The 16,283-nt window shown below is 47.9% G+C and overlaps 1 non-coding gene across 1 annotated transcript; it reads right to left on the bottom strand.

Annotated features, from left to right (window-relative positions):
- Positions 1-1,086: 1,086 nt before the first annotated feature.
- Trnat-cgu (transfer RNA threonine (anticodon CGU)) lies at positions 1,087-1,159 on the bottom strand. Its single transcript has one exon. It is a non-coding gene; the product is annotated as a tRNA-Thr (tRNA).
- Between the last annotated feature and the right edge of the window lie 15,124 nt (positions 1,160-16,283).

The following is a 16,283-nucleotide window of genomic DNA, read 5'->3' as shown; positions in this document are numbered from 1 at the left end:
TTAGAGGAGTTAGAAATTAAAGGAAAGATAAGACTCTAGGTTGAAGAAAGAAATCTCTGTTCCTTCCTCCCCCATGTCTCACTGTCTAATTATGGACAAAGTGGACGCTCTTGACTCTTAGGTGTGACAGGGATTAGAGTGCAGCTTTTCTTGGTAATAGACATAAACTCAAACCTACGCCAGGAAATCCTGGATTTGCAACCAAAAGGATAAATCTGAGTAAATTTTTATAGAACAATTTAGTGAATTGGATTCACTAAAGTCAACTTCTTAAGAGACTAAATGAGAAGAATCAGGTGCTGTGTGGACAACAGAGCTCTATTCCCATGTGAAATATCACGACGTTCCTTAATCTTTTCTTTGTGCTTCTCTACATTTAATTTTGTGAAGATAAATGCAGGACTTTATATTTATCTTGATCATATTTCATCTTGTTACCCTGGGGAGATCATTTTGGAGGCTGACTCAGCAATTCTTTGTATTTTCTATTTTTAGCTTTATTTGTGCTCTACATTTATAAACATGTTCTTGTGTATTTATCCAACTTATTGTTAAACATATTAAACAAGACGGGGCTGAGTGCACCAGGCAGAGGTAGGCAGTGGTGGATCAACAACTCTGGGGACAGTCATGTCGTAGCACCCACTAGGGCGTGGCATGAACACCCCTGGAAGGCTCCGTGACATGGATTTGTAGTGCCCTTGGCTCCTTCTACTGAGTGGTCAAGGCATATGGACCACCTTCAAGGGTGGTAGGAGACCTCTGCCACAATCATAACTCCACCTCTGAGTTTCCTAAGTAACCGTAGGTTACACGGGTGTGGCAGGTTTTCAATCTTTGCATCTTTCTGATGTCAACTTTGGCTGCTTTATTCAGAGAATGTCCACAAGTCTTCTGCAGAGTCAAGTCACTTCTTTTCTCTTTGTAATCAGTGAATGTTTTGTGTGTGGAAAAAAAAATCACTGACGCTATGTGACTAGCCTTTTGCTCAACAAACTTTTACTATTTTGCAGCTGTGTGAGTTCGTGTTTCCCTGTTTATTCAATAGATCACAATCTGATACTATCACTTTTTTTCTTCTTTTTTTTGTGATACTGGGGATTGAAGCCAGGGCCTTGTGCCTACGAGGCAAACACTCTACCAACTGAGCTATACCCCAGCCCTTATTCTTTATTTTGATACTCAAATTGTTCCTAACTTGGCCATTGAAAGCCTCCTCAAGCTGTTACCTATGTGTTTTTAATACCCTGCTATCATTCCTCGAGTACTTTACTGCCTTCTGCAAAATAATAATAATAATAATAATAATAGTAATAATAATATTTTAGGCTCATTTTATACTTTTTGTGCCTCAGCCTTGAATTCAGACATTTCTACTTTAAGTGCAGAATGATGTTGAGAAGCCAGGATCTAGGCACCAGGTGTGCTTATCGACACTGGAGAGTCCCTGCTGCGGGAGCTCTGGGTGAACCTAGCTAAGGAACATGTGGAGGTGAGCACACACACTGACATCTGTATTTATTTCTATATCTGGCTATAAATAAACGGACATCTCCAGTTCTAGTCCAACACCATAAAGGTCATTCTAATTTTCTCATTTTCCATATTTGTGACTCCATTTCCTGATGGTGGAAATCTGGCTCTCAATATCTTTAATTACTGATCAATGTCGCCATATCACTATCCCCTTAGCTGCAAACACGCCTGCCCACTCTGTTCCAGCTCTAGTTACCCGCAACAGGCTTAGAAGAGGACCCAAGAAACTGGCTGATAAAAGTGCTCAAGTGCCAAGCTGTGTTACCTTTTGTGGAAAAGGAAGGCTGACTCAGGGGGAGACTGCTGAGTCCCAGAGGGTGGACAGCTATAGCATTCGTGCCTGTGTCTCAGGCTCTGACCAGGGATCTAACATGGGCCCGCTGGGTCTCAGATCTGTAATGGACCAGGGACTCCTTTCATCTCTCGATTCTCCCATTTTGGAACCAGACTGTCTCTGGCTATTATTCTACAACTGTCCAGAGCAGCAGCCGGGAGACCAGGCATGGGCTCCTGAGGGTTCAGATGAGAGCTAATATGGCTCAACTAGGGGATACCAAGGAGTCGGCAGAGAAGCAGGTGGATTTGAGGGAGGTAACAGGAGCCATTCTTCACCCCAATGCCTGGAGGTGAACCCTGCTAACATCATTACTCAGGCTAATATCTTAGTGTACTATCTTCCCTTTATTTATGCATATATATTAAGAGGATATTTTTAGAGTATAGGGATGACAGTATCTTTTAAATTCTGTATGTTCATCTTTATCCTTGTGACCGATTATCTGAAGCATTAAAAATCATTTAAAAACCTTTACAATGTTGACGTAATTTCCTTCTATCCCTAATTTCTTCAGTGTTTTAACATAAATGGGCGCTAAATTTTGTCAAATGCCTTTTCTGCATCTATTGAGATGATCATCTAACTTTTGTCTTTAGTTCTATTTATGTGATAAATTATACTTACTGGTTTGCATCAGTTGAAACATCCTCACGTCCCTAGAATGAAACCAACATCATCATGGTATGTAATCTGCTTGATGGATTGTAGAAGACAATTGCTATTACTTTATTGGGGACTTTTGCATTGTTGGCCATCTGTGATTTTTTCCCTTGGTGTTTCCTTATTTGGTTTTGGTATCCCAGTGGTATCAACTTCATAGAACGAATGTGGGAGTGTTCCTGTTTCTATTTCATGGAATAATTTCAGGAGTATCGGCATGAGTTCTTCTTTAAGTTGTGGTAGAATTTGGCTGGGGATTTATGGGGTCCTGGTTTTTTCTTTGTTGGAAGTTTCCTCCTCTCCCAACTTTTATTTGGTCCTGCGGACTGAACCCAGGGGTGCTTTACCACTGAGCCTTTTTATTTTGATTTTGAGACGGGCCTCTCTAAGTTGATGAGTTTCTTGCTAAATTGCTGAAGCTGGCCTTACACGAGTGAGTCTCCTGCCTCAGCCTCCTAAACTGCTGGAATTATAAGTGGTGCCACTGTGACCAGTCTTTTTTGTAATACATAATTTTTATTACTGCTTTAGTGTTAATGCTTGTTATTAGTCTGCTTAGGTTTTCTATATCCTCTTGGTTCAAATGTGTTAGGTCATATATGTCTGGAAACCTGTCCATTTCTTCTAGATTTTCTAATTTATTGGAATATAAGTTTCCAAAATTGTCACTAATAATCCTCTCGATTTCAAAATAATGTTTTTAGCAAACCATTGCCCTTCCCATCCTAAAACAAATTAGTGGAAAATGCCTAAAAAAATTTAGAAGAACAAAATGGGCTGAATGATGGTGAGAGGCAGGGAGATACACACCTGTCTTGGAGAGTGGGTGCCACTGGTCTCTTGGAGAGTGGGTGCTGTCTGTGTTGAGCCTGCTGAGGGGTGTGGTTGGGGAGCTGGAGTGGAATCAATAGCCTGCCCCTGACAACAGGACACCCACCTGCTGCCCCTGTCATATCTCACCACACTCAGTTACTGGTACTGTTATAACCTGTAGCATCTCCTTATTGACAAAGGAACCACTTACCAGGCACTTAAAGGGCTCCAATTTGGACTGGATAAGTGTAATTTTTAAATGGCCTTTTAGAATGGAACGAGACCAAGCAGATGGCTGTTAATTTTTAAAAATGAGTTAATTAAAACAACAGATCATGTCTGGCACAGTGGTGCACCCTGTAACCCAAGTGACTTGGAAGATGAGGAAGGAGGATTGGGAGTTGGAGGCCAGCCAGCCCGGCCACTCAGCAAGATCCTGCCTCAAAACTCAAACAGCTGGTGCAAAGCTCAGGGTAGAGGGCCCCTGGGTTCAGTCCCCAGCATCCAGCAACACAAAACCAACCCCATCCAATCAGCGACGGACAACAGATCAGTGATGGACAACAGATCAGGCATGGGCAACAGATCAGCGATGGACAACAGATCAGCCGTGGACAACAGATCAGCAACTGACTACTTCTCTGCTCAGGTCAAGCCAACTTCCCTGCAGCACTCCCCCTAGAGGTTTTACACGAGTCATTCAAGACACACACCCCCACACCCACACACACACAGCCTCCCACACACACACCCACACACTCACACCACACTCACACACACACCCACACACACACACACACTCACTCACACACACACCCACACACACACACTCACACACACACACTCACACCCACACTCACACACACACCCACACTCACACCCACACACACTCACACCCACACTCACACACCCACACTCACACCCACACTCACACCCACACTCACACACACACACTCACACACACACATACACACACTGACACACAACCACACACACACTCACACCCACACTCACACACACTCACACCCACACTCACACACCCACATGCAGACACCCACACTCACACTCACACTCACACACACACCCCCACACACACCCACACACCCACACACACACCCACACTCACACACCCACACACCCACACACACACTCACACTCACACACACACAACCACACTCACACACAACCACACTCACACACCCACACTCACACCCACACTCACACCCACACACACTCACACACAACCACACTCACACACACTCACACCCACACTCACACACACACACTCACACCCACACTCAGACTTACACACCCACATCCACACACCCACACTCACACTCACACATACACACACTCACTCACACACACACTCACACACACTCACACCCACACTCACACACACCCACACACCCACACACACACTCACACTCACACCCACACACACACTCACACACAACCACACTCTCACACACACACACTCACACCCACACTCACACCCCCCCACACACACAGTCACACCCACACTCACACACACACACACACCCACACCCACACACACACACAGACCCACACCCACACACACACACTCACACACACCCCTTCCTGGGTGTGAGGGCAGGCAGGCAGCGTGCAGACTCACCCTTGGCACCTCTGAGGATTCTCTCCTCCCACTTTGCATTCCACAAACCCTTATCTCTACACCTCACCTTCCTCCATCAGGGACAAAGCCCTCTTTCCCCCACACACTCTGAAAGTTGTCAAATAATTTAAGTCAAAGCGTTTGCTGATAACCAAGGTGCTGACTGACAAGGAGGGTGTCAGATGATAGGCCTAACACCGCAAAGATAACTGCGTTTTCGCGTGGTCTTCTGAAGAAAGAGAGAGACTGCTGGGGCCTCCAAGAAAGAAACGCGGTGGGATGCCTTCGGAGGCTGAAATTCAGGGACAAGTCCCAGCAGGATCTCAGACTGCGCAGTGCTGCCCTTCCGAAAGGGACCGCCTGTCGAGTGCCCATCTGAGAGAGGCCGTCTGTCCGTGTGCCAATCTGAGAGGGGCTGCCGGTCTGTGTGAGTCTGTCTCCTGACTGGCAGTGCGTTCACCTTGGCACAGCAGGTTCCTTTTTCCAAAAGACCCCAACAGGCTAACCGTGACAGGGCAAATGTAGATAAGTGCAGTCATGAAGTGTGAAGTCAAGCTTCGTCTCAGCCCCGGGAGCCACTGTGTCCCCAACGGTGGCTTTTCACGGCCTCACCTCACTGCCACACCCAAGGTAGGGAGTCCATGTCCCTCCTCCTCTCCTCCCCCCTTCCGACCCTTTTCTCCCTGATCCTGCAATCTTTCAGCTTTTCCTTCTTGCCCAGTTTCTTCACCTTCTGCTTCACCCTCCTCCTCCTCATCCATTGCTAAACACAGGTTTGAGTTGGGGACTGGGATGGGGACAATCAGCAGAGAGAGAGAATCCGACACGATTCGCTGGAGAAAGAAGAGTCCACTAGGCCGAGTGGCTTGCTGGTGCCTTCTCCTCTGCACAGCACCAGGCTTCTGGCTTCTCCCGATTGCTGTCACCTCCCTGGTCACCTCAGGACCTCTGCACCCCTTACAGGTGTACAGCAACCGCTCCTGCCCTGCTGGGTTCATCCAGAGTGGGTGCTGCGTCCACAGAAGACTGTGCAATGCCGGGTGCTTTCTTTTTCCACTTACAGAGCAAACAGCTGGGAGTCAGGGGTCCTGCCGCCTGCCAGCTGCCCTCTCCTGCCCTGGCCTCTCACCTCCAGACCCCTGTGTCCCACGAGTGCCCAGAGGTGCCCTGTCGCATGGCTGTGGGTGGCCCAGGAGGTGCAGTTTCATCTCCGACCTGTTTCTCCCAGGAGATCGCCTTTCGGGAGCACGTTCTTGGAAAAGCTCCATGCTTTAGGTGTGGTCAGCCAGCATTCTTGGTCCTTCCCTTGGCCGGTCCCTCCATGGAGTCCTCCGCTGGTCTCTGATCTGCAGCCTCTTTGTGAGTCTGCTCTCATCTTCAGGAACTTTCCCTCCTTACGAGATTCCTCGAGGCCACGTAGAGGCCTGGCTGCCCAAGTGCCCTCCTACCACCTCTGCGGTTCCGACCTCTCCCAGGTAACCCCGCCCGGGTCTCACCTCGCCACCCTGTGCTTAGCGACCACTGCTCGGAGCAGACAGAGGCCCCCTGGGCATGTTCAGTGTGCAGCGGGTCTCCTCTGCCCCAGCCCAGTGCCCCCTGAAGGCCCAGTGTCCTCAGACAACAAAGTCCTTTGGCTATTGGGAAGCTGATTCCGTTTGTGGTACCACCATTTTCAGAGACTGAGAGGAGGGTGTTTTACCCTACGAAGCCTGAGGTGTTCTTCACATCCTATCACTGTTATTATCACATCCACCTGGTTCAGCACACCAAAACCAAAGGGCCACATTCAAGTCCACTTGGACTAATTGTAGTTGGGTCCAGCCCTTGTGAAAGTAACAAATGTCTAGAGGTTTTGCTTTCTGAGCTGACCTCAGTGATTCCAAGGGTCCTGAGGACAGCCAGCTAAGGCCACAGCAATCTTCTAACAGCATTGTTCTATCCCAACCTCAGACAACATGGCTGAATCTCACCAGTAAAATGTGGGTGGAAGGATCCTACCTTAAAAGAGAACATACCACAGCATCCCTTTTCTTTTTTTTAAGTTCAGAGTCAGAGAAAATAAGTCTGTTATGCTATATGTCAGGGGTGCTCGGTTTTCTGTAACATTTCTTGAATGGATGTGGTCACTGAGAAATTTCCTAGTGCCATATATACCATGATATATATACTTTTCTGTATTTGTGCTGTACTCCAACACATTTTAAGTTGTTTGTCAAGATTTTGGCTGCTGTAATTGGGAGTGGGTGAGGTGAGAATATTATTTTACAAAATCTCTAAATTATTCCAGTAATTGAAGGTGGGGAGTTCCCCCCAACCCTAACAGATATCTGTAGAGGAGCCTGACCAGGACCAGGCTGTCAGCAAAAGGGTCTGTAAAACTGAGGGAGTTCTAGGAATATATTAGGCATCTCTCCTGCTCTTGGATGATCCATTTCTGGATTTAGAAGAAGAGGGAGTAAGATGACTCTCCTGTAGGAAAGCCATGAAGGGCACATGCTCATCTCCCGAGCACTAAGCAGTGACCGTGTGGCCCAGGCGGGATGGGTGGGTGTTTTGGGCCAGGTCTTGGAGTCTTTGGCCGTGGAGGATGTTTCAGGCAGCAGAGGAGAGACTCAGGTGTCAGGGACTCAGGGCCAAGTGTCCAGCAGAAGCAAGCGTCCATAAGCTGTCATGCTGTCTACTGCTTTCCAGGGAGCATGTTTTGTTGCAGAATTGAAATGAGTCCTAGGCTGCCCAGCCTTCTCAGGTCGTCTTCCCAAGTCTCTTCTCCAGCCTCTCAGTTCTGAGTGTACTTGCCACCCCGTCTTTGTGGTACTGGGGCTGAAACCAGTGGGGCTTTACTACAGAGCTCTATCCCCAGCTGTATTTTATTTTGAGATAGAGTCTCTCTCATTTTGCCCAGGCTGGTCTCGAACTTGTGATCCTCCTGCCTCAGCCTCCTGAACTTGATCATACTTGATTTTCTTCCTCAGTACCTTTTCTGACTCAGATAATCAGAGAGCTGGGTGTGGTCGCACATGTCTTTAATCCCAGAGATCTGGGCGGCTGAGTTAGGACCCTAGCAACTTCAAGGCCAGGCTTAGCAATTTAGTGAGAACTTATCTCAAAACAAACAAAAAAAAAAAATAGAAAGGACGGGGGATATAACTAACTCAGTGGTAAAGCACCCCTGGATTCAATTCCCAGTGTCAAAAAATAAATATATAAATAAATAAAAAAGAAGAAAAAACCGAGAGTTTTGTTATTTATATTCAACACAGACCTTGACTAGGTACAAACGCACCCTCGTTCTGGCAAAAGATTTCAAATTCTGCTTACAATTCTTTACCTAGATTATTATGATGTATCTTCTCTTTCCCCTAATTGGAAATTATTTGGGGTTAACTATGCTCTTGTCTTTAAAATATCAACATTTTTGTAGGCCAACTAATCATCCGTACTTCAATGAGAATTCTTCCAATCCAGTTATTCTTTTCCCATCAAATCTGAGATCAGATCAGTACATCAATAGGAAGGCGGAGGGAGAAGTCCAGAGAGGCTTCATTGTGGGGCTTGGGGCAGCAACGGGATAAGGTGCCAAGTGAGGAACCTTGGGAAGTCAGGGGACTAATGGGGGTCACAGAATTGTGAGCAGGCAGGGAAAGAGGACACGTGGGGCAGGGGAGGGCTGAGAGCGAGGTGTCCCAGGCCCAAGAAGACCCTTCCACTGTCCTGTAGGCTACTGTTTCGCATACTCATATTTCTGTTTTGTGTTAGGGGAGGTAGTTGGGAGCTCCGTCTCTTCAGGGTCTGGGAGTGATCACAGGTGGTTTGTCATGTTATTATGACTCCCAGGTTGTGTTGCAGACACCATCAGGAGCAGCCTCGGGGGTTCAGGGTCCACCCTGCCAACTGTCTTCGTAAAACAACCAGAGTTCCCGCAGAACCAGTTATGCCCGGCTAAACTCATTTCCTTTGTTGATGGGGTTACTAGGCAGGATGTAGACCCGCGTGAGCCCAGTATGGTTAAGTAGATTTATAATTGGTTGAACAGACCCATGCAAAGAGCGATGATTAATGAATCTGTGTCAACTCGAAGGGAGGTCTCCAGGCATTTGCTGCAGGTCCCAGTCAACATTTTATTAATGACTTGGCTGGGTTCACCAAGCAGGCTGACCAAGTTTGCTGAAAGGGTTAGTGGCTATGTTGGACAACAAGATCTGGATTCAGAAGGATCTCAGCAGACCGAACTAAGGTCCCAAAGTATCAAGATGGGATTTAATAGGGATAAATGTGCAGTTGTACACGCAGCCCTAAAACTGCAGGCTGGAGGTGGCTGACACCACACCACACAACAGAAGAGGACTTTCCCTGGTTTGGAGGTGTGACCCACATGAGTGCGAGGACCTCTGCCTGGCCCTCACCTGCGTGGCCCTCACCTGCCTGGCCCCCACCTGGTGAGCTTGGCTTGTGGAGTGCTGCCCCTGAAGACCGGGGGACAAGGCAGAGCATGTGCAGAGGTGGGGGCAGGCCAGGGTGGCCTGAAGCTCCTTTGCCAGGACAAGAACTGCTGGAGAGCATCTGGGCTGCAGCTTGGAGGTCTGGGGTCAGGTCCCCTCTTCTTAATTGTCTGCAGGCTGGTGAAGTGGAAGGGAATCAGGCCTGCTTCTGTGAACTGGAGCCTCCTGCCTCAGCCTCCTGAACCTGGCTACACCTGATATTCTTCCTCAGTCTCTTCTACCCCGGGATAGACGGGCAGCTCCCCCTAGTCACAGAGTTCAGGGAACTTTCCCAGGGATGCAGGGCTGACAAGAGCAGAGCCTCAGGAGTCGGTGGGAATCTCAAATACGCCACTTGGTAACTCTATCTTTGGGTAAGTTGACCCTTTTGTCTTCATGAGGACAGAGAGGCTTAAACACCTGGCATATGGCCGGCCACACAGAGGGACCCAACAGATGAGAGCTATTCTTAAAATGGTTGTTGCTATAGTTGCTTAAAAATTAAATGAGTGGCCTCAGGTGGCAGTGAGCGTGAGTGTACTTGGACGGATGGAGAAGGGGTTCGATGTCTCTTAAGAGGTAGGTGTTGGCTAGGGCCTGTTTAATGCTGAGATTGTCGTCCTGGGGCAAGTGAATGTTTTTCTCAGCACATAGGGAACATAGGGAGGCATCATACCTGGTCAGGTTTGTTTTCAAACCAGCGAGGCTTTGTGATGTACAATGTGGAAGAAGTTAACTTTACCTCAAGTTAGTTATTATCAGCTTTTATTACTTTGGGGCCTTTACCTGTGGGGCCAGATATAAGGCCATTCAAACCTTAAAATAGTTTTTCTTTATTAAGTCCAGGATATCATGTGGCTGTGAACGAATCATCTCCCACAGATCTTTATGACCACATTTTAATATAGTGACATAGGAGCACTATGTGATGATAGTAAATATCAAGCAACATTTCATAATCATGAAATGAGAATATTGTATGATGAATATCATAGGAACATTGAGTGGGAAGCGTTGATCCTCATTGGAGGGTTAGGAAAGGCCTCTTGGAGGGAGCGGCATTGAGTTGGGCCTTAAAGGATGAGTGAGACTTTGATTGATGGCTGGAGTGGGGCAAGGCCTTCCAGGCTGGGAAATGGCTCAAACAAAGGCCCAGAAGTAATTAGCAGAGATAATGAGCCATCTACCCGGGCTACCTTCCTCGTTGCCACCTGGGTGATACATGCTACCATGAAACTGAGAAGAGGTTCTGTGTCCACTGACCTCTCAGGCTTCATTGTTAGGTGGATGGCATGCCTACAACAGGTGTGCAGGGCCCTGCGGGCTAAGGCAGGTGACTTGGGTGACTCAGGGGCTTCAGGCAGTGAGGGCTGCTCCACAGACAGAGGTCTCTGACCATAAATGGAGCCGGCCTTCCCCACCTGCCTGGGAGAGGCTCTTCAGGCTCTTCAAAGACCGTTTCTGCTGCATTAAGCGCACCACCTGGAAAGGGGTCTGAGGATGGGGCTCCATCAACACCCCGGCTGGAGGCCCTTCTCGGTTGTCTTCTGTGACTTCTTTACACACCAGACAAGGCCTGGGAAGATGAGAGTCACCCTGGTCACCAGGGTCCATGGCAGGTCCCTGGGGGAAGCAGCAACAAAGCTAGTGTGGTTTTTCGCACCTGCCCCAGTTTGTCCAGCTGCAGACCAGCCCTAGGGTAGGACCGCCCAGAAGCTGTCCTGGCCTGAATTTATCAGCATGGAGCTGGTGGCCGTTCAGGTTAGTGGTGGTTCTGGAACTCACATGCTGGTGGCACCTAGAGACAAGAATCAGGTTGGAGGATGCTGTGGCCTGGGTTCATGTTCTCCCAGAGTCACCTGTTGAATTCTAGTCCTGAATGATATTGGAAGGTGGGGCCTTGGGGACGGGATCATGTCGTGAAGGGACTCTCATGAACTGCATGAATATCTCATAAAGGGTGGTCTGGCGGGGCACTGGGGAGTGAAACGTTGTGTAACATGTTAGAATATGTAAGGGTGACCCCCACTCTTACGTGTGACCGTAGTGCACAGAAGATAAATACAGATAGAGGCTCCAGAGAGCTTCCTTGGGCCTTCCACCCTTCAAGGACATAGGCGTGATCTACGGATCTGAAAGTGACCTCACCAGACGCTGAACATGCTAACGACTTGATCTTGGACTTCCTAGCCTCTGGAATGGCAGATAGCATTTTGTTATTGCCACCCAGAAGGACAGAGATAAAGGGGAAGTTGGACCTTTAACTTAAAGCTGCTTCCCCAGCAGGCATCCTGTTCTTCCGTAGGTCGTACAGCACAAATCAATAAGCAAAGCAATTCTGTTATTTACTTAATTCACATTTGACATAAGACAGAAAATGACAATTACCAGATCAATGGGAAAAGTGCTGATGGTGATGAAAAGCCTTGAACTTCAAGCTACCCCTGAGCTGTGGGACCATGAAGAAACTGGGACAGAGAATTGGTATCTAGGATTGTTCCTGGGCTTTAGTCCCAGCCCAAAATGTCATTAGGCACAAGAAAGCAGTGTCCTTGCTGGAGAAAATGTTTAGCTAATACTTATCTCTAAGTAGATAATGCTCCAGCAATTGGCGAGCGTTTGAGAATGAAAACAGCTGAGACAGGCATCAGGGTTTCGTGGACTGGTCCATCTTGCTACAGGGCTGGGCCTTTGGGGAGGCAGTGTGGTGAAGACCCCCCAACCCTGCCTGGTCTTCAAACCCTGATTCTCCTCCCTTCCTCCCTTCCTCCCCTACCCTCTCTGTCTTAATGCAGGGTCACTTAACACCTGAGCTCATCCCCAGCCCTCTTTGCATTTTATTTAGAGATGGGGTCTCACTGAGTTGCTTAGGGCCTTGATAAATCGCCAAGACTGGCTTTGAACTTGTGGTCCTACTGCCTCAGCCTCTCAAACTGCCAAACCCTGATTCTTGCCATCAAGGCAGAAAGATTTCAGCACATTGCTCAGAGTAACAGGTCTGAGTTTACTGAAGGGATAGGAAAAGGGAAGGGGGCACTCCCAAAGGAGAGAGCGGGTCCTCTCAGAGCAGAGGGACAGGTGCCTGTCCTGTGCTCCTGTCTTATGGGGATACCAGAGACGTTTCCAGAGAGTCCTGTCAGGTCCGCCTCTTGACTTTGACTGACAGCAGGTGACATCCAGCTTTCAAGTCCCCCCTGCCATGACAGCTCTGTCACTCTGGCCCATGCACCAGTTCCAATGGGATTCTTAACCATTTCTACAGGTTTGGTGCCTGGGAGGAATCATCCTTATCTTCTGGAATCTGGTGAAAAATCATTCTCTGACCTCATGTTCCCACCGTCTTATCCTGTCTGAGTCCTGACAAGCTGATGCTGTTGCTCTGAGGAAGGGAGAGTGGCTGTGGAGAGTTCTCCTGTACTTGGGACTTAGATCTGTGAAGGAAGACATTAACCAAAGAGAAGCGACTGTGCAGGCCACACAGTGTCCATTTCAGTGTCACATAGATAATCAGCTGTGACTGCAGTCAGTGGGCAGAGTCCAGTTGAGCCATTTCCTGGAAGATTCACTCCTGGTCCTCAGGCAGCTTATCTCTGAGAGGGCGGGAGTGTGAGGGAAAGGGGAGGGAGAACAGCAGTTTTCTGCTTTGGTTGAAGGATGTGGGAAACGAGACAAAAATAAGTTGTAGCATTAAACCCCCCAAATAAAAATAATAGCATGGCGATTGACTTATTTCTCAAACTTACATCTGTTCACGTTTCTATTTTTGGAGGCCCCTCTTCCCATCGCTTGGGCACACGAACCCTCTCCAGGCATCCCAGCTCAGTAACACCCAGAGAACATGTCACAAGACGGTGGCTTGAGGAAAGAGCGGCCCACAGCCAGGGTCAAAGTGTTCCAGGCAAAGAGAGGTCAGGCCCTGACTGACGGCAACTGGCCTTGTTGAAACCTGCTCTAAGGACCTCGGTGATCGGCCATGAAGGAGGATAGCTGTAAAGCCTGCCCCGTTTCCAACAGTTCCAACGTCAAGAGCAAGATTTTTTTTTTTTTTGCTGAACTGACTTTTCCATCCCCCTAAAAGATAAATCTGCCTTCTTTTGCTATAATCTCATTCTTCAAAGAACAGTTCTTCATTGGTATAACTGGACATGATTATTTTGTCACATGAGTAAATTAACACATTTGAAAAACAAAACAACAAACATTCTTTGGTTTTGGAAGAATACAGCAAGGGACACGAAGAAAATCATTTTGATGGCACAGGTAGGAGGCAGCCCCTCGCCAGCTACGTAGCGTGGCGAAGGCTGGAAGTCAGAATGGGGACAGTAGCTGCCCAAGTGAGGTCTGGGTCCCAGTCAGGTTGAAGACGTCGGAAAGGAGCTAACGTCCACGGAGCGTCCCCTGCCTGGCTCTGGCCCAGGGCTCACATGCAGCTTCACTGGGTCCCATCCCCTGAGGCGGGCATTGACCCAATTTCTAGATAATGACACCAAGGCCCATTACTTTTGTCTCTTGAAAAGATCAAATTGTGAATTTCTTAAGTTCAAAAAAAATTTTTATACAAGGTGTCTCTATAGAGAAAGTGCGTTCCCCTAGCAGGAGAAAATGTGAGGTAAGTGTTGGTTTGCTTAGGAGGGATAGATGTCCTTCTTGGCTCCTGCAGCAGCCCCTGCTCTACTCCTGGTAAACCCACAGTGAGACTTCACCGACCTGGGTGACAGCCGTGGAGACGATGGTTATCTGCACCTTCTGCACACACCAGAAAGGGAGTCCTCTCCACCTCACCTCCGTTCCCATATGTTGCCTGTGAGTTATTTGGGGTAACCCTCTGGACTTGGATAAATCTTTCCTAGAAGCTTCTGCTGTGACTCACGAGAAACTAAATACAAGATTTCAGAGTGCCATGGAGTATCAGCCACACAATTTCAGAGAAACCCAAGTGGAGAATGCAATACATTGTTTTAATTACCAAAGGATAATAGCCTAAAGAAAGGAGTTTTCCCGAGAAGAAATGAGTCTCACATGATGAGCAATAAAAGCTATTGCCATTATTATCATTGCCTTTATTTAGGCCAGACCTCAGTAAGATTGGGACAGGGGCCAACTTTTATTGGAGCTCCATTTTCCTGCCCCATACATTCTGTTCTCTTTCTTCCTTTTTTTTCTTAATTTCACCCCTTAGAGGAGCCCCGTCCTTTCACAAAGAGGAAGGCCTGGGTCAAATGCATTTATACAAAAGTAAAGAGGTGGAATGGGCTACTTCTCCCAGAGGTATTCAGCATTTTAAAACTTTGGCCCAGAGAGGGCCATATCTAACACAAAGAACCGAGTCTCCAGTGATGAAATTTCAGGCCTTAAAGGAAACAAGGATTTCAAGAGAGACTTTTGAGAAGAGGGTGCTACTGGGGTAAGAGGAGGGACCATAGTATTTTCTCACCTGTTTTCATTCCCAAAGGATAATGCCTTAAAATACAGCGTTTGGGTAGGATGCAACCTGTTCCCCTATTTTTCATGTTTATGGAGTGCCAGTTGGTCTCCCTTTACAGAGGAGTGGTACTGGTATCATTCAGTACTTTATCAATTACAGTGACTTCTTTGAGAAGGGACATAGCTCAATTCAAGCCAGTGCAACTGGCGGGGGTGGAAAGGCACACAAGGTGTTGATACCAAGGGGGAGTCGAGCATGGCTGCAGTCTTCAGGGAGACCAAGGTCCGCTGAGAGAGGGAGATGGTCCTCCGCGGTGCAAAAGGTTAATAGCCTACGATGGGGGATTCTGGGGAACCTTCTGCCCATCCCCTCTGCCCCTTGCAGCAAGATTACTGTCTCTAGTATGCCATATAGAAGGTGGAGCCTCCGCCTGTCACCGGTCTGCTGGGAGAAGACATGTGCATTCATTCACTAGGAGGTTTGTGGAGTCCCTTTCTCTGCGAAAAACAGCTTAATGTCACCCACAGTTCTTCTTCTTCTATGGGAAGCCACAGTGTGGCCTAAGAAGAGGATGGCTGTGTTCATCCTACACTCCACTCCACTCCACTGGTCCCGATGCAGCCCGGTACTCCTGTTGGAATCACTCTGGATTGGACACTTTTACTGGACTGTTGCTGGGTCTTAGGTCCTCATTTGCCCCCAAATGCTAATTTCTCTTCCCCGTTTATACCAAGCTGCCAGCTGCAACTTCTTCTGTCCCCTTGGCCATAATGCTCCAGAGGGACAGTGCAAGTCGGAACCCGGGACCCCCAGGGGGAGTTGGGCACTGGGACCTGCTTCACGAGGCAGGCAGCAGTCATGACGTCTTGAGGTGATTGAGATCAGTGGGTGGTTATGGGGTGATGGGCGGAGCCCCTGGGGGTTCTGAGAATCTAAAAAACAGCATAGCAGGCAGTTTTTCCATGAGGTGCTGAGGAAGCCAGGAAGTCCTCCCACATGGCCCTGGTTGGAAAAGATAAGGGGAAAGATAACAATCAAGATCTCCAGATACGTAGTTCCCAGGACAGAAAACATCATAAATAACACTTTTAAAATAAATAACATTTTTAAAAAAGAAATTCTTAGATGTAGAGGATAACGTTGAGCTTTGTGCAAAGGCAGTACCAACAGGCACAGTGAGTAGAGCTGTACATCTGAGGCATCGATCAAGGTGGCCCGTCTCATGGAAGCAGGTTTTCTCTATATAGTCAGAATATTCACCATCATTTTCGAGCTGGATTTCTCAAGATAACTGTTCAAAGACCACCTGTATCAGAATCACCTGGAGCTAGTTCCTGGGTGGGGCCCAGCTTGAGATGATTCCTCCCCTAGCTCTGGTAAGGCCTCTTTCTGAAA

Source organism: Callospermophilus lateralis, unplaced genomic scaffold, assembly GCF_048772815.1.
Source record: "Callospermophilus lateralis isolate mCalLat2 unplaced genomic scaffold, mCalLat2.hap1 Scaffold_73, whole genome shotgun sequence".
Taxonomy (NCBI): Eukaryota; Metazoa; Chordata; class Mammalia; order Rodentia; family Sciuridae; genus Callospermophilus; species Callospermophilus lateralis.
The sequence above is the reverse complement of the archived record's forward strand: the minus strand, read 5'-3'. Positions and strand labels throughout refer to the sequence as shown.